The following is a 19,761-nucleotide window of genomic DNA, read 5'->3' as shown; positions in this document are numbered from 1 at the left end:
GAAAGGTTTTGCTTGTAGTAAGGTAGGTCATGTACAATCAGTTTGCTTGCAAAGACAACGATAGGCACAAAGTCAACCTTCAACCAATTTAATCACATCAGATCCAATTAGTGACCATTATATTGTCATTATAGACTATTCCAGTGTCACAGTCTCACAAAAGTGTGCGTCTCCCATTAGTCAGACAAAACAATAAATTGCTTGTGAATTTGATAATCCAATATTTGCCAGTGCAGTTACAATTAGATACCGGAGCGTCACTTTCCTTACTTAACAGGAAAACGTACAATTTACTAGGACGACCGCCGTTGGATCCAGCACGTGTGAACTCATCAGCTTATAATGGAGACAATATTGAGGTACTTGGCACCTATAGCTTACCCGTCATGTACCGTAACTGTATAAAAACAGTACTTTGCTCGGAAGATTCCACGAACATTTTTGGCCTGGATCTTTTCGATTTGTATCAACTGACAATACAGGACAATGTACTTTCAGTGAAATCGTGTGTGCCCACAGACAGTATACACTGTCATGAATTCGCCGGCTTGTTTTCCGATGCCATAGGAAAAGCACATCAGTTTACTGCACAAGTGACCTTGAAAGCCTCAGCGCAACCTAAGTTTTGTCGCGCTCGCCGTCTGCCTCTCGCCATGCAAGACCAAGTAGCTTTTGAACTTTCGGAACGGCAACGATAAGGTGTAATTGAACCAATCTCGGCTAGTCAGTGGTCCTCTCCCATTGTGCCAACTCGAAAGCCGTCCGGCCGCTTACGCATTTGCGCGGACTTCAAAAGAACAGTTAACCGGCAGCTTGTTGTGGAGACATTCCCGCTACCTCGCCGGGAAGAACTTCTGGCGAGACTCAACAGGGGGAAGTATTTTTCTAAACTAAATCTGAGAGATGCCTACTTGCAATTGCCATTAGATGTAGCTTCACAAAATGTCCTTGTCATTAACACTCATGTTGGCTTGTTTAAATTCTTGCGATTGCCTTTTGGTTGCGCATCTTCGCCTGCTATTTTTCAGAGTTTTTTTCACAATTGACAGCGAAGGTTCCATGTTGTTCCACTGATTTAGATAACATTGTAGTTGCGGGTCGTACACCTGACGAACATTTGCAAAATCTTCGTGCTTTGTTTGCAGTTTTGTCCACAGCCGGACTAAAGTGTAACAAATCTAAATGTGTCTTCTTTCAAACTGAAATTGATTATTTGGGTCATCGACTGAATGGACAAAGTGTACATCCGTTACAGTCACATTTGTTGCCATCAAAGATTTTCCGCCTCCCAAAAATCTTCGCGAGTTGCAGTCTGTATTAGGAACATTGTACTATTATTGCAAATTTATTCCTAACGCAGCACAAATTGCTGCACCATTGCACCGTCTTCGAAAGAAGAATGTACCTTTCACTGGACTCCCGATTGTGCCAAAGGTTTTCAGACATTGAAAAATGAACTCTTGAGTAACAGATGTTTAGTTCATTTTGATCCATCGTTCCCTGTAGTATTAGCGGCTGACGCATCGGCCTCTGGGTTCGGTGTTTTGTCCCATCGCCTTGGACACCAGGATCGGCGGATTGCTTTCGCCTCAAAATTGCTAAATGATGCATAACGCAAATATTCTCAGATTGAGAAAGAGGCACTTGCTCTTGTGTATGGTGTAACAAAATTCCACCACTATTTATATGGCCGTAAATTTTTACTTGTCACGGACCATAAACCATTGCAATAGTTTCATCCTAACAATCCTCTCCCGGAATCGACAGCGCATAAATTGCAGCGTTGGGCTCTGATTTTGTCTTCCTAAAATTATGAAATTCTGTTTCGCCCTACGTCCAAACACGCCAACGCAGACATTTTGTCCTGTCTGCCGATTGGTCATGATTCTGATTTTGATTCGTCACCGGCGTCTTGTTTTGCAGTCGTCGCTCAGGTTTCAGATTGGCTTGCGTCTTTTCCGCTTGATTTTCGGAAGATAGCTCACGCTACCGCCACCGATCCACAATTGAAACTTCTTGTGAACTTTCTTCGTTTCGGTTGGCCACGATCTTCCAAACAAATTGCAGACACAGTAGTTCGCAGATTTTTTGCACGCCGTAATGATTTGTCCTTGCAAAACGGTGTCAGTTTGCTTCGCAGCGGAGCTGATCAGTTGCGTGTAGTTGTGCCAACGTCATTATGCGCACATGTGTTGCGTCTTTTGCATGAAGGGCACTGGGGTGTCGTCCGAACGAAACAGTTAGCTCGCCGCCATTGTACTTGTCCTGGTATCGATTCGGTCATCGAGCGTATGACGTCACGTTGAACCGTCTGTTCTTACACCTACATCCATACTCCGCAAGCCACCTGACGGTGTGTGGCGGAGGGTACCTTGAGTACCTCTATCGGTTCTCCCTTCTATTCCATTCTCGTATTGTTCGTGGAAAGAAGGATTGTCGGTATGCCTTTGTGTGGGCTGTAATCTCTGATTTTATCCTCATGGTCTCTCCGCGAGATATACGTAGGAGGGAGCAATATACTGCTTGACTCTTCGGTGAAGGTATGTTCTCGAAACTTCAACAAAAGCCCGTACCGAGCTACTGAGCGTCTCTCCTGCAGAGTCTTCCACTGGAGTTTATCTATCATCTCCGTAACGCTTTCGCGATTACTAAATGATCCTGTAACGAAGCGCGCTGCTCTCCGTTGGATCTTCTCTATATCTTCTATCAACCCTATCTGGTACGGATTCCACACTGCTGAGCAGTATTCAAGCAGTGGGCGAACAAGCGTACTGTAACCTACTTCCTTTGTTTTCGGATTGCATTTCCTTAGGATTCTTCCAATGAATCTGTCTGGCATCTGCTTTACCGACGATCAACATTATATGATCATTCCATTTTAAATCACTCCTAATGCGTACTCCCAGATAATTTATGGTATTAACTGCTTCCAGTTGCTGACCTGCTATTTTGTAGCTAAATGATAAACGATCTATCTTTCTGTGTATTCGCAGCACATTACACTTGTCTACATTGAGATTCAATTGCCATTCCCTGCACCATGCGTCAATCCCCCTGCGGGTCCGGGGTAAGAATAGGCCCGAGGTATTCCTGCCTGTCGTAAGAGGCGACTAAAAGGAGTTTCAACCGTTTCGGCCTTCTATGTGATGGTCCCCCTTGGGGTTTGACCTCCATTTTTTCAAAATTCTACAGAAGTACGAGCCTTTTGGGGAAGGACACCTTACATGGTGTACCACATGGTCCTAAGTGCACTCAGCATTGCACTGGCGTTGTAATCATACCCACTATTCCTCAAATTGGGCCTAAACGCCTGATGGGTTGTCCAAGTTACGCCCATAGTGCATTTCCATCTGCACCAGCGATCATGATGGACTTTCCATGGCACCAGAAATCCAGCACGGTAGCCAGCTCGTTGTGGTGGGGTCGTCATGTACCCTCTAGGTTGTAGCCCCCTGACAACACAGGGATCGTACTGCCGATACCTGAGCTGCACCCTCCCCACGTCGGCCAAGGAGTAGATGCCCGTCTTCTTGGGGCATCAGGACTCCCGGCAATGGTCATCCTGCCAGGTGGCCCTTGTTGCGGCTGGGTGGCGCCCGTGGGGAGAGCCCCTGGTCGGAGTGGGTGGTATCGGGGCGGACGTTTCGCAGATGAAACGTCAACATGTATCAGGTCGCTCTGCGGCCGAGTCTTTCAAAAGAAAAGGTACCGTTTCTAGTTCTGGTTCTCCTGCCCTTTCCCCCTTGGCCACTCCATGGGAGGAGGGACAGGCCTGCCGGCTTGGGGCAAAGTACTTCCCCCGCTATTTGGTCTGTTCTCGAACTGATGGGGGGACGTTCGCCACCTCCAAGCCCATGTTCTTTGTTCAGCTCATTGAGGACGTCTTCGGGGAAATCGAGGCTCTCAGCAAGATGCGTTCAGGGTCCGTTCTTCTCAAGACCACCTCCGCCACACAGTCGGCGGCGCTCCAGGCGTGCGACCGCCTAGGGGACATCCCAGTATCCATTGTCCCACATCTGGCACTAAATAGGACGCAGGGGGTTATATTTCATCGTGACCTCCTGCTACAATCTGATGAGGAGCTCAGGGCCAACCTGGAGCGCCGAGGTGTGCATTTCGTCCGGCGAGTCCGTCGCATCGACACCGGGGCCTTTATCCTCGCCTTCGAGGGGGACGTACTCCCGGAGAAGGTAAAGGTGATGTGTTACTGGTGTGACGTGCGACCTTACGTCCCGCCTCCTATGCGCTGTTTTAGGTGTTTGCACTTTGGGCACATGTCGTCACGGTGTGAGGCTGAGCCCCTTTGTGGCGATTGTGGACGTCCTCTTCGTGAGGAACATACATGTGCCCCACCACCTCGGTGCGTTAATTGTCCTGGCGTCCACTCGCCTAGATCCTCAGACTGCCCCACATATCAGAAGGAGAAGAAGATACAAGAAATCAAAACTTTGGATCGGCTCTCTTATTCTGAGGCCCGGAAGAAGTACGACCGCCTCCATCCCGTGCCATTGACCACTTCGTTTGCCTCAGTTGTGTCCACTCCTTACGCGGCATCCTGTCCCCCCTCCGCCTCCTCCGCCCATCAGGGGGCTCTGCCTCCGCCTCCCAAATCCCTCCCTTCCAAATCCTCCTCCCCCGTGGCCCCCACCCCGTCTGCCCCAGGGGCCACCCTTCCTCCTCCTCCTCCTCCTCCTCCTCCTCCTCCCCCCCCCACGCCACCTGAGAAGCGATCCTCTTCTCAGGCGTCCATCGGGGAAACGTTCCGGACCCCAGCTTCCGAGGTCCGGCGTTCCAAAACGGACCCCGCGCGTGAGGACCTTCTTCGGGTCCAGCCCACCATCCCAGTGCCTCCTCGGCCCTCCAAGAAGGCCTCCAAGAAGTAGTCTCTATCCCCCTCTCCACCCCGGCGCGTTTCGTCTGACGCTCCATCTGTGAGTCGCTGCTCCCGGCCGTCCTCAGTTTCGCCGGGACGCTCTGCTGCCAGGCGCTCCGCTGGCCTTTCGTCGGCAAATGATGCGGCCCCTCCTACACAACCAGGGACAGCGGCCGCGGCTGGCGACGAGTCGATGGAACCGGATCCGCCTCCCGTCGGTTGTAGCGTTGTTCCCTCGCCACCTGGCCCTCCGCGGCCGTCGAGGTGACCAGCTCTTCCCCCGTCTCGTTCCCCCAACCTTTTGACTAGCGATGGCGTTGTTTCACTGGAACATAAGAGGTATTCGATCTAATCAGGAGGAATTACAACTGCTCCTCCGCCTGCACTGTCCGCTCGTCCTTGGTCTCCAGGAAACCAAGTTGCGCCCGACTGACCGTATTGCCTTTACCCACTATACCTCGGAGCGGTATGACCTCACCCCTGTGGACGGTATCCCAGCTCATGGTGGGGTCATGTTGCTCGTTCGGGACGATGTTTATTACCATCCCATCCCATTGACCACCCCACTCCAAGCAATAGCTGTCCGCATTACTCTTTCTGCTTTTACTTTTTCAGTTTGTACCATCTACACTTCACCGTCATCTGCTGTTAGTCGGGCTGACATGATGCACCTGATCGTTCAGCTTTCCCCGCTGTTCTTATTGTTTGGCGACTTTAATGCCCATCATCCCCTTTCAGGCTCTCCTGCATCCTGTCCAAGAGGCTCACTCTTGGCGGATGTCTTCAACCATCTCAATCTTGTCTGCCTCAATACCGGCGCCCCGACTTTCCTCTCGGACTCTACTCATACCTACTCCCACTTGGACCTCTCGATCTGTTCTACCACTCTTGCCCGTCGGTTCGAGTGGTATGTCCTTTCTGACACCTATTCGAGCGACCACTTCCCCTGTGTTGTTCGTCTCCTGCACCACACCCCATCCCCACGTCCTTCGAGCTGGAACATACTGAAAGCTGACTGGGGACTTTACTCCTCCCTGGCGACCTTTCCGGACCACGATTTTCCCAGTTGTGACAGTCAGGTCGAATACCTCACGGCTGTTATCATCAATGCTGCCGAACGTTCCATTCTTCATACTACTTCTTCACGTCGCGTTTCCGTCCCCTGGTGGAACGAGGCTTGTAGGGACGCTATCCGTGCTCGACGACGTGCTTTACGCACCTTTCGCCGCCATCCTACGTTGGCGAATTGTACTGAATACAAACGACTCCGAGCGCAATGCCGTAGAGTCATCAAAGACAGCAAAAAAGCTTGTTGGGCCTCTTTCACCAGCTCCTTTAACAGTTTTACTCCCTCTTCCGTCGTTTGGGGTAGCCTGCACCGGCTGTCGGGCATTAAGGCCCACTCCTCAGTACCTGGCCTGACCTCAGGTAATGAGGTCCTTGTTGATCCTGTGGCTGTCTCCAACGCCTTTGGCCGCTTTTTCGCGGAGGTTTCAAGCTCCGCCCATTACCATCCTGCCTTCCTTCCCAGGAAAGAGGCAGAAGAGGCTCGGCGACCTTCCTTCCACTCGCTGAGTCTGGAAACTTATAATGCCCCCTTTACTATGCGGGAACTCGAATGTGCACTTGCACGGTCCCGGTCCTCTGCTCCGGGGCCAGATGCCATTCACGTTCAGATGCTGGCACACCTTTCTCCGGCGGGCAAAAGCTTCCTTCTTCGTACCTACAATCGCGTCTGGACCGAAGGTCAAGTCCCCATGCGTTGGCGTGACGCCGTTGTTGTTCCTATACCCAAACCCGGGAAGGATAGACACCTTCCTTCTAGTTACCGCCCCATTTCTCTTACAAGCTGTGTCTGTAAGGTGATGGAGCGCATGGTTAATGCTCGGTTAGTCTGGATTCTTGAATCTCTACGACTACTTACTAATGTCCAATGCGGCTTTCGTCTCCGTCGCTCCGCTGTTGACCACCTTGTGACCTTGTCAACATTCATCATGAACAACTTTTTGCGAAGGCGCCAAACGGTAGCCGTGTTCTTCGACCTGGAGAAGGCTTATGATACCTGTTGGAGAGGAGGTATCCTCCGCACTATGCACAGGTGGGGCCTACGCGGTCGCCTGCCCCTTTTTATTGATTCCTTTTTAACGGATCGAAAGTTTAGGGTACGTGTGGGTTCCGTATTGTCCGACGTCTTCCTCCAGGAGAACGGAGTGCCTCAGGGCTCCGTCTTAAGCGTAGCCCTTTTTGCCATCGCGATCAATCCAATTATGGATTGCATTCCACCTAATGTCTCAGGCTCTCTCTTTGTCGATGACTTCGCGATCTACTGCAGTGCCCAGAGAACATGCCTCCTGGAGCGCTGCCTTCAGCGTTGTCTAGACAGCCTCTACTCATGGAGCGTGGCGAATGGCTTCCGGTTCTCTGAAGAGAAGACGGTTTGTATCAACTTTTGGCGATATAAAGCGTTCCTTCCGCCATCCTTACATCTCGGTCCCGTCGTTCTCCCATTCGTGGACACAACTAAGTTTCTAGGGCTCACGTTGGACAGGAAACTGTGTTGGTCTCCACATGTCTCTTATTTGGCGGCCCGTTGTACACGTTCCCTTAATGTCCTCAGAGTTCTTAGCAGTTCATCTTGGGGAGCGGATCGTACTGTCCTGCTTCGCTTGTATCGGTCCATAGTCCGATCGAAGCTGGATTATGGGAGCTTCGTCTACTCGTCCGCTCGGCCATCCCTCTTACGCCAGCTCAACTCCATCCACCATCGGGGGATACGTCTTGCGACCGGAGCCTTCTACACTAGTCCTGTCGAGAGTCTTTATGCTGACGCTGCCGAGTTACCATTGACCTACCGGCGCGACGTACTGCTGTGTCGGTATGCCTGCCGGCTGTTGTCTATGCCTGACCACCCCTCTTACGAGTCCTTCTTCGCCGATTCTCTCGACCGTCAGTACGGGTTGTATGTGTCTGCCCTGCTGCCCCCCGGAGTCCGCTTCCGTCGCCTGCTTCGACAATTGGATTTTGACCTCCCTACCACCTTCAGAGAGGGTGAGAGCCCGACACCACCTTGGCTCCAGGCTCTGGTTCCTATATATCTCGACCTCAGCTCACTCCCGAAGGAGGGTACTCCGGCTGCAGTGTATTGCTCACGGTTTGTCGAACTTCGTGCTCGACTTGCCGGTCACACCTTTATTTACACCGATGGCTCCAAAACTGACGACGGTGTCAGCTGTGCCTTTGTCGTCAGGGCCGCCACCTTTAAATACCGGCTCCTCGACCAATGTTCCAGCTTTACGGCCGAGCTTTTTGCTCTCCATCAGGCTGTTCAGTATGCTCGCCGCCACCGCCATTCATCGTATGTACTCTGCTCTGACTCACTCAGTGCTCTTCAGAGCCTTGGAGCTCCCTATCCGGTCCATCCCTTGATTCAACGGATACAGCAGTCCCTCCATTCTTTCGCTGATAATGGTGGTTCTGTCAGCTTTCTGTGGGTTCCCGGACATGTAGGAGTGCCTGGGAATGAGGCTGCGGATGCTGCAGCCAAGGCTGCAGTTCTCCTGCCTCGGCCAGCCTCCCATTGTGTCCCGTCATCTGACGTTCGTGGGGATGTATGTAAGAGGCTTGTGTCGTTGTGGTGGGATGCTTGGTCATCCCTCCAAGGAAACAAGCTCCGGGCAGTAAAACCGCTCCCAACTGCTTGGACAACATCCTCCCGACCATCTCGGCGTGAGGAGGTCCTTCTGACCAGGTTGCGGATTGGGCATTGCCGGTTTAGCCACCGCTACCTGCTCTCCGGTGACCCAGCCCCGCAGTGCCCTTGTGGTCAGGCTTTAACAGTGCGCCATGTTTTATTGTTGTGTCCCCGTTTTAGTCAATTTCGTGTTATCCTGTCTCTGCCATCTACTTTATCGGATGTTTTAGCTGATGACGCTCGAGCAGCTGCTCGTATTCTGCGTTTTATAACTTTAACTGGCTTGTCCAAAGACATTTAACCTTTTTACTTATTTTATCTGCATCTTTGTCAGGTCCTTCTGATGACCCCCCATCCCCTTGATTTTTAGCAGATTCCATGTGCTCTACCACCAGTGACTGGGCGCAAAAAAAAAAAAAAAAAAAAAACATGCGTCAATTCGCTGCAGATCCTCCTGCATTTCAGTACAATTTTCCATTGTTACAACCTCTCAATACACCACAGCATCATCTGCAAAAAGCCTCAGTGAACTTCCGATGTCATCCACAAGGTCATTTATGTATATTGTGAATAGCTACGGTCTTATGACACTCACCTGCGGCGCACCTGAAATCACTCTTACTTCGGAAGACTTCTCTCCATTGAGAATGACATGCTGCGTCCTGTTATCTAGGACCTCCCCAATCCAACCACACAATTGGTCTGATAGTCCATATGCTCTTACTTTGTCCATTAAACGACTCTGGGGAACTGTATCGAACGCCTTGCGGAAGTCAAGAAACACGGCATCTACCTGTGAACCTGTATCTATGGCCCTCTGAGTCTCGTGGACGAATAGCGCGAGCTGGGTTTCACATGACCAGTCTCCAGAAAAGTCATTATACTCGAACACAATACGTGTTCCAAAATTCTACAACTGATCGACGTTAGAGATATAGGTCTATAGTTCTGCACATCTGCTCGACGTCCCTTCTTGAAAACGGGGATGACCTGTGCCCTTTTCCAATCCTTTGGAACGCTACGCTCTTCTAGAGACCTACGGTACACCGCTGCAAGAATGGGGTAAGTTCCTTCGCGTACTCTGTGTAAAATTGAACTGGTATCCCATCAGGTCCAGAGGCCTTTCCTCTTTTGAGCGATTTTAATTGTTTCTCTATCCCTCTGTCGTCTATTTCGATATCTACCATTTTGTCATCTGTGCGACAATCTAGAGAAGGAACTACAGTGCAATCTTCCTCTGTGAAACAACTTTGGAAAAAGACATTTAGTATTTCGGCCTTTAGTCTGTCATCCTCTGTTTAGTACCATTTTGGTCACAGAGTGTCTGGACATTTTGTTTTGATCCACCTACCACTTTGACATAAGACCAAAATTTCTTAGGATTTTCTGCCAAGTCAGTACATAGAACTTTACTTTCGAATTCACTGAACGCCTCTCGCATAGCCCTCCTCACACTACATTTCGCTTCGCGTAATTTTTGTTTGTCTGCAAGGCTTTGGCTATGTTTGTTTGCTGTGAAGTTCCCTTTGCTTCCGCAGCAGTTTTCTAACTCGGTTGTTGTACCACGGTGGCTCTTTTCCATCTCTTACGATCATGCTTGGCACATACTCATCTAACGCATTATGTACGACGGTTTTGACCTTTGTCCACTGATCCTCAACACTATCTGTACTTGAGACAAAACTTTTGTGTTGAGCCAACAGGTACTCTGAAATCTGCTTTTTGTCACTTTTTCTAAACAGAAAAATCTTCCTACCCTTTTTAATATTCCTATTTACGACTGAAATCATCGATGCCGTAACCGCTTTATGATAGCTGATTTCCTGTTCTGCGTTAACTTTTTCAAACAGTTCGGGTCTGTTTGTCACCAGAAGGTCTAATACGTTATCGCCACGAGTCGGTTCTCTGTTTAACTGCTCAAGGTAGTTTTCAGATAAAGCACTTAAAAAAATTCACTGGATTCTTTGTCCCTGCCACCCGTTATGAACGTTTGAGTCTCCCAGTCTATATCTGGCAAATTAAAATCTCCACCCAAAACTATAACATGGTGGGGAAATCTACTCGAAATATTTTCCAAATTATCCTTCAGGTGCTCAGCCACAACAGCTGCTGAGCCAGGGGGCCTATAGAGACATCCAATTACCATGTCTGAGCCGGCTTTAACCGTGACCTTCACCCAAATCATTTCACATTTCGGATCTCCGTCAATTTCCTTCGATACTATTGCACTTCTTATCGCTATAAACACACCTCCCCCTTCACTGTCCAGCCTGTCTCTGCAGTATACATTCCAATCTGAGTTTAGGATTTCATTACTATTTACATCTGGTTTCAGCTCCTGCAGTTTACTATTAGCACATTAATATTTTTATTCCTGTTGCATTTTGCCTACTCCTACCTTGCTGCGTCTCAGGAGGCGTCTTCTTAACATCAGTCAGCTCTACCACAACGCTTCTCTGCTTGGCCTACTGCCACCTCGCCTTGGCAACGCCTTCACTTAGATTTTGCAGGACCATTTTGGAATTCGCGATGGTTATTGTTGATTGAGTCATACATTCATTTTCCGTTTGTGGTACCAATGTCTTCTACCACGACAGCAGCATCAATCAAGGGGTTTCGGTCCATCTTTTGCATAGAGGGGTTGCCGCAAACAATTGTCTCGGATAACGGACCACAGTTAGCTTCGTCGGAGTTCGCTTCTTTCTGCAAGAGCATGGGAATTGATCACGTCACAAGCGCACCGCTTCATCCTCAGTCAAACGGTGCCGCTGAACGTCTAGTAAGGACATTTAAAGAGCACATGACCCGCCTCCGACACGACCATTTCCGCGAGGACGCCTTGCTCATTTTCTGGCTACCTATCGCTCGCAGCCGCACAACGGTTCCTCGCCGGCAGAATTATTGCAGGGACGGCCACATCGCAGATTACTGCACATGCTTCGACCGCCGCTACGCAGCGCGCAGTCAGCGCCGCCTGCTGCATCTTCGCACTTCCGTGCTGGCGCCTCGGTGTGGTTTAGATCTTGCCATGCGCCAGCGTTGGCAGCAGGGTACTATAGCTCGCCGTATCGGACGCGCGCTGTGTTAATTTTAGAATCAGCGAGGCTTGGAGAAGCGGCACCGCCATCAGCTTCGCCTTTGTGTTCCTGCCGCCGGCCCTATGTTCAGACATGGAAGCAGCTGGCCCGCGGCCGACGCCGTCCCACACCGCCGACGACGAGACGCCTTCGTCCGGGGGCGCCATCGCTGTCGACTCACCAGCGCCGCCGCCACCGCCGACGCCGTCGCCCATGGCGTCGCCATCCTTACCGTCGCAGGCTCCTTCTCCAGATGTCCATCCAATGGAAGTTGTCATCGCGGGACAACAGTAGCATGCCATACCAGCTTTGGAGATTCGCTTCGCCCATGGTTTTGGCAGTTTTCCATCGGGCCCGCGTGTGGAATTCCGGACGCGTGAGCCTGGCGACCCTGCCTGGCGACCCTGCCTGGCGACCCTGCCTGGCGACCCTGCCTGGCGACCCTGCCTGGCGACCCTGCCTGGCGACCCTGCCTGGCGACCCTGCCTGGCGACCCTGCCTGGCGACCCTGCCTGGCGACCCTGCCTGGCGACCCTGCCTGGCGACCCTGCCTGGCGACCCTGCCTGGCGACCCTGCCTGGCGACCCTGCCTGGCGACCCTGCCTGGCGACCCTGCCTGGCGACCCTGCCTGGCGACCCTGCCTGGCGACCCTGCCTGGCGACCCTGCCTGGCGACCCTGCCTGGCGACCCTGCCTGGCGACCCTGCCTGGCGACCCTGCCTGGCGACCCTGCCTGGCGACCCTGCCTGGCGACCCTGCCTGGCGACCCTGCCTGGCGACCCTGCCTGGCGACCCTGCCTGGCGACCCTGCCTGGCGACCCTGCCTGGCGACCCTGCCTGGCGACCCTGCCTGGCGACCCTGCCTGGCGACCCTGCCTGGCGACCCTGCCTGGCGACCCTGCCTGGCGACCCTGCCTGGCGACCGTGCCTGGCGACCCCGCCTGGCGACCCCGCCTGGCGACCCCGCCTGGCGACCCCGCCTGGCGACCCCGCCTGGCGACCCCGCCTGGCGACCCCGCCTGGCGACCCCGCCTGGCGCCCCCGCCTGGCGCCCCCGCCTGGCGACCCCGCCTGGCGCCCCCGCCTGGCGCCCCCGCCTGGCGCCCCCGCCTGGCGCCCCCGCCTGGCGCCCCCGCCTGGCGCCCCCGCCTGGCGCCCCCGCCTGGCGCCCCCGCCTGGCGCCCCCGCCTGGCGCCCCCGCCTGGCGCCCCCGCCTGGCGCCCCCGCCTGGCGCCCCCGCCTGGCGCCCCCGCCTGGTCAACATCTTCACACTGGTCCCTCTCCCCCACAGCCGTTCCCGTTCAGTAGCCATAGGCCGCGAAGAGGGGAGGGGAGCAGTTTCGATAGCTGCGACACTGCGCCTGCCACGATAGGAAACGCAGGTTGGGAGCGAAGTTGCTGCGGGCCGCCACGAGGGCGCCCAGCCACGCGGCAACCAATAGAAGAAGAGCACCGAGTCTTCCTGCTGAGAGGACGACGAGCCATACAGCAGACGTACACCAGCTAGCCAGCGGAGAAGAACAAATTATCTACGAACATTGCATCCTGTACTTTGCTTCGCTCAACATATCCGAAGTTATGTAATCTGTTTATTTCTCTTAATACACGTTATTACTAATTGATTGCTTTGTGTTGCATATCCTCACATCCCGGAAAACTTCCTCGAATTAAACTCGCACATTTGCTCTGCTTATCCACTAAGGATACAGCACAGGAGAGCCCAGTTTCGATTCCCGATCTGGGCACACGTTTTCAGCTATCCCCGTACATGTCTATCAACGCCTGTCGACACATTAGGGTCTTGATTTAATTACCATTTCATTCTAAGAGAATTGCATCGTCACCGATGTCACATATGTCCGAAAGAACAGATACCATCTTCATATAGTTAAGGCTAACAGGCCATTGACCTTCTTCTGTGTTGGATGCACACGCATTGCCTGGACTCTTAAGGAACTCTGCCACGAGTAATGAGTGTAATGGGCAGGGGCACTACGAATGTAATGTGTGGATATTAAGTTGGGGATGTGAGTCTTATGGGGAGCATGCAAGGGATAAATCCATACACTCGCACTAACGTCTGTGCCCTCGGTGGCTCAGGTGGATAGTGTCTGCCATGTAAGCAGGAGATCCCAGGTTCGAGTCCCGATTGGAGCAGATATTTTCAACTGTCCCCCAGGGGTCCACTACTCGTTTGTGGATACGTGCGTGGCGAGCACGGGGCCGCGAGCTAGTGCAGTTCTCCTTCCTTTCCGTGCTGCCCTACCCCTCCTTCCCCATCCCTCCTCGTCCCCAGTCCTCCTCCCCCCCCCCCCCACCGCCTCCTCACAATCCCTCTTCTTGGGAGTAATGTATCGAGCCTTCGTCTGTAGATGGACGTTTGAACACTCCAGGATCCTGTTTCCTTTGTTTTTCTCCTTGCCCTATTCTCCTTGTCTTCTTTTCTGTGTTTTATTCTCCGCTTCGGTGTTTGAGATTCTTCTTCTTCTTCTTCTTCTTCTTCCTCTCTCTCTCTCTCTCTCTCTCTCTTTCTTTCCTCCCTGTGCGTGTCTGAAGGCCAACCCACGCGTTCGCACGCGTGGCCGGTGACGGGGTAATGCGTAATTCCCCGCCCTGGGTCGACAAGTAAGACACACACGTACCCCCTGGTAAGGGCCATGCCCATGGAGGGGTGATTGCCTGAGCTGTTACCTTCCGAACGTGTCGATTGGTCCCTCCGTCCGTTTCTCGGGAGGTGTCACCTGAGGTGTGGACAATCACCTAAGGCGGGAGTGCCCTCTGAGGGGGCCCCCACAAGGAAGGAGCGCGCCATCGGAGACGCTGGCAATCATGGGGGATTCATCCGCAATGGATTTCTTCTTCTTCTTCCCTGTTATCTGCCTAATAAAGAAAGCTAGATGACACTCCTGTTCCGAAAATTCTACCACCAGCACCGAAGTTTCTTGTTGTCACAAGATCTGACGGTCACGATTTTTCAACAGTCAACCCTTTAGTCATTCAGAAGTGTGTGGATGCGGTTGCAGGACCAGTGAAATCTTCTACTCGGTTGCGCAACGGTACCTTGCTGTTGGAGAAAGAGAGCGCCTTCCAGGCTCAAAAATTACTTCGAGCCACTCTCTTAGACACAGTCCCTGTACAGGTGGAGGCCCACCGCACCTTGAATTCGTCGCGTGGTGTGGTCTATACCAGGTCACCCGACGGACTAACTGATAAGGAGATTCTGTCTTTCCTCTCTGATCAGGGACTGACGGCCGTCCATCGGGTCGTGAAACGGGTCAAGGACCTCATACAGACCCGAACCATCTTCCTGACATTAGACTATGTGCAATTGCCTACCCGAATTAAAGCGGCTTATGAGATCATTTCTGTTCGGCCGTATGTACCCAGCCCCACAAGGTGTTGCCAATGTCAGCGGCTTAACCATACACGGCAGTCCTGTTCAAGTGCGGCTAAATGCGTTACCTGTGGCAGGGACGCCCATGAGGGTGACTGTCCACCTCCGTCCCCTCGTTGCGTCAACTGCATGGGCGACCATGCTGCCTACTCTCGCGACTGCCCCGTCTACAAAGATGAGAAAAGTATACAAGAAATTCGAGTGAAAGAGGTGGTGTCGACCTCGGCTGCTCGCAAGTTATTCAATAGCAAAAAGCCCACTGTGCTTCCGGCAGGGAAATACAGTACCGTTCTCGCCTTTCCTCGGCCTACGAGGGAGGTAGCTACAGACATGCGATCTAACATTTAGCGATTCGGTCGTCAGATCGGCCAGTGCTAAGATCGCCCTGTCAGCGTCTCCTCTTCCTCCCACCAACCCTAAGGCTCAATCATCTGCTACTGCTAAGACGACCTTCAAAAAAAGAACCGACACCCGAACTTCACAGCCATCGACTGTTCTTTCGACAAAACGCAATTCTTCAAAGAAGGCTCGTAGTAAAACGAGTTCATCTCCCCCGAGGCTTGTTTCTTCTCCTGCACCACCCAGCGGTTGCCGTCCCCGGCCATCTACTGTTTCGCCTGGCCGCCCCGCTGGTAGCCGATCATCTGACCTTTCACCGGCGGAGGAAGCTGCCCCTTCTGGCCAGCTTAGGAAGGTGGCAGGCGTACTTGTAACTGTTAAGTTGATGGACCATGACTCACCACCTATCGATTGCAGCAGCAGTGCTCTCTCGATGCCAGGGCCTCAGCAGCCATAGAGGTGACCCTTTCTTGTTCATTCTTTTCTTTTCGTTTTCGTAATGGCACTACTTCAGTGGAATACTCGCGGCATTCGCTCCAACCGAGAGGAACTAAAATTGCTCCTTCGAATGCACTGCCCGCTTGTCGTAGGTCTCCAAGAAACGAAGTTACGCCCATGCGATCGTATTGACCTGGCACACTATACCTCCGTGCATTTTGACCTACCCCCTGTGGCAGGTATTCCGGCTCATGGAGGGGTGGTGTTGCTGGTTCGAGATGATGTCTACTACGATCCAATCACATTGCACAGAGATCTGCAGGCAGTTGCCGTCCGAATTACTCTCCCCCACTTTCACATTTTCCATTTGTACTGTTTACACTCCATCGTCGTCTGCCTTTACTAGGACAGACATGATACAACTGATTGCTCAGCTTCCCACACCCTTTTTGTTGATTGGAGACTTTAGTGCCCACCATCCCCTTTGGGGCTCTCCAGCATCCTGCCCGAGAGGCTCCCTCTTGGCAGACCTTTTCAACCACCTCACTCTAGTCTGCTTAAATACCGGTACCCCTACCTTCCTTTCGGACGCAACGCATACCTATTCCCACTTGGACCTCTCAATATCCACTATCCAACTTGCACGTCGGTTCGAGTGGAATGCTCTGTCTGACACGTACTCGAGCGACCATTTCCCCTGCGTAATCCATCTCCTACATCACACCCCTTCTCCACGTTCTACTAGCTGGAACATCTCCAAAGCCGACTGGGGGCTTCTCACCTCCCTGGGGACCTTCCGTGATCAAGACTTCACCAGCTGCAATAGTCAGGTCGCATACCTCACGGACGTTATTCTCACTGCTGCTGAATATTCTATCCCTCGTACTTCTCCACGTCGAGTCTGTCCCCTGGTGGACTACGGTATGCAGCGACGTTATTCGTGCTCGCGCGACGTGCTTTACGCACCTTCCAACCCTACGATGGCTAACTGTATCAGTTACAAACGACTCGGTGCACAATGTCGTCGTATTATCAAGGAAAGCAAAAAGGCTTGCTGGGTGGCTTTCACCAGCTCATTCAACAGTTTTACTCCTTCACTTGTCTGGGGTGGCCTGCGCCGGCTATCTGGCACCAAGGTTCACTCCCCGATTTCTGGCCTGACTGTAGCGAATGAAGTCCTTGTGGATCCTGAGGCTGTCTCAAATGACTTCGGCCGCTTTTTCGCGGACGTTTCGAGCTCTGACCATTACCACCCTGCCTTCCTCCCTCGAAAACAAGCAGAGGAGGCACGGCCACCTTCTTTCCAGTCTTTGAATCGTGAAAGTTACAATGCCACCTTCACCGTGTGGGAACTCGAAAGTGCACTCGCCCGGTCCCGATCCTCTGCTCAGGGGCCCGATGGTGTCCATATTCAGATGCTGAAGAACCTTTCTCCTGCAGGTAAAGGCTTTCTTCTTCGCGCCTGTAATCGCATCTGGGCTGAAGGTCATGTTCCCACAAGCTGGCGTGAAGCAATTGTTGTTCCCATACCCAAACCAGGAAAGGACGAACACCTTCCTTCCAGTTATCGTCCCACCTCCCTTACCAGCTGCAAGGTGATGGAGAGCATGGTAAATCCTCGATTGGTTTGGCTCCTTGAATCTCGACGTCTCCTTACCAATGTCCAATGTGGCTTTCGTAGGCGCCGCTCTGCTGTTGACCACCTAGTTTTGTAAGTAGGCTGTTTATGTTTTCTCTATGTAAGTAGGCTGTTTATGTTTTCTCTATGTAAGTAGGCTGTTTATGTTTTCTCTATGTAAGTAGGCTGTTTATGTTTTCTCTGTGTAAGTAGGCTGTTTATGTTTTCTCTATGTAAGTAGGCTGTTTATGTTTTCTCTATGTAAGTAGGCTGTTTATGTTTTCTCTATGTAAGTAGGCTGTTTATGTTTTCTTATTGGCAACGTTACGTAGCGCTCAATATGAAAATCACTGGCTGTGCTGTGTGCAGTCTGTGGCTGCTTTGCATTGTTGTCTGCCATTGTAGTGTTGGGCAGCGGCAGCTGTATGTGAACAGCGCGTAGCGTTGCGCAGTTGGAGGTGAGCCGCCAGCAGTGGTGGATGTGGAGAGAGAGATGGCGGAGTTTTGAAATTTGTCATGAACTGCTATATTTGTATATGATGATATCAAGGTAAATACATTGTTTGTTCTCTATTAATATCTTTCATTTTGCTAACTATCCCTATCAGTAGTTAGTGCCTTCAGTAGTTTGAATCTTTTATTTAGCTGGCAGTAGTGGCGCTCGCTGTATTGCAGTAGCTTGAGCAGCGAAGATTTTTGTGAGGTAAGTGATTTGTGAAAGGTATAGTTTAAAGATTTTTGTGAGGTAAGTGATTTGTGAAAGGTATACTTTAATGTTAGTCAGGGCCATTCTTTTGTAGGGAATTTTGAAAGTCAGATTGCGTTGCGCTAACAAAATATTGTGTGTCAGTTTAAGCACAGTCCTGTATAATTGTTCAAAGGGGACGTTTCATATGTCGACCCTTAGCCTAGGATACCTCACTGGAATCTTCTGATTTTTCTTGTAGTTTGTGTAATTGGTGTAGCTATTGTTTATTGGTAGCGCGTAATCATAGAGAGAATTTCCTTTGTAGTTGTAGTTTTTCATTGTTGTACAGTAAAACAGTTGTGGCATGCATGTAGATTTGCACCAAGTATTTCGCAGCTGCGCTGGCAATTAAGTAGACATTATTTCCATTGCTATGTTATTTTATTTTGCTCTTCAAATTGTGCTTTTCTGTGTTATCGTGTGAAATATTGTGACAATTATGGCGTGTGAAAAACGTAATACTAGGCTCCAAAGTAAACTGAGAAATGACAGTGAAGACGAAGGCAGTGTGTTAGCGCCGCAGAGTAATGAATTAACTAATGTTCAAAATAGTAATTTGGTAATTGCGCATAGGGAAATGGAGCGGGCGGCAAACAATGGTGTAGACAGTGAAACAGGTAGTGAACAGGGAAGCGTTATCGATCGATTGGTCGGCAACAGCTCGCCGCAGGAATCGGGAATGACAGAACACAATATTGCAAATACTGCAGACTCAGGTTTTGGGTTCTCACCGTTTTCTCAAATGAGTCAAGACACATTTTCCGCTTGTCAAAATGTGAATGTTGCCGGTGCAACTTCACTGCCGAAAAGCACTGAGGAACTTGTTTCAGACACCAGTGCATTGTTATTACAATTAATGCAACAAATGGGACAAAAGCTTGAAAAGTTAGACACAGTGGAACAAAATCTCAAGAAGTTAGACATAATGGAACAACACCAGAGACAAACACAGCAACAGTTAGACACAATGGAACAAAATCAGAGACAAACACAGCAACAGCTTCAAAAGTTAGACTCATTGGAACAAACTCTTGAACAAACGCGTGAAGATTTAACTACTGAGTTACATCACATTGAATCGAAATGTCAAAAAGTCTGTAATGACGTAAAAACTCAAATTTGTGAGCATTTTCAACCCATTTTTTCGCGGCATGAAAATGCATTACAGAATCACGAATCAGCCATAAAAGAACTGCAAATTATTGTTCATGAAAATCATGAGACCTTGCAAGCTAAATTTGACTCAGTTGCATCTACCGATTCGGTTACGCAACTTGCAAAAACTCAGGAAAACTTTAAGGACACAGTAGATACTCTGAAACTTGGTTCAGAAAAACACACTGAGGAAATAAGTACACTATCGGAGAAAGTAGCCGAACTTTTGGATCAGTTCACTAATTTATCTACGAAGGTAGATGATGATTTGAATAACACAACACCTGTAGCCTTCACTGACACTGAAGAGTATGTAGAAATTAGAAAATTCAAACAAAATCAAAATCAAATCAATACACAGTACAAAAGAGAAATCCGGGAAGTGCAAGATCAGTTGGCACAAGTAGTACAAGAATTGCGTATTTCAG

This window comes from Schistocerca piceifrons, chromosome 3, assembly GCF_021461385.2.
Source record: "Schistocerca piceifrons isolate TAMUIC-IGC-003096 chromosome 3, iqSchPice1.1, whole genome shotgun sequence".
Classification (NCBI taxonomy): Eukaryota; Metazoa; Arthropoda; class Insecta; order Orthoptera; family Acrididae; genus Schistocerca; species Schistocerca piceifrons.
Note: the sequence above shows the minus strand (reverse complement) of the source record.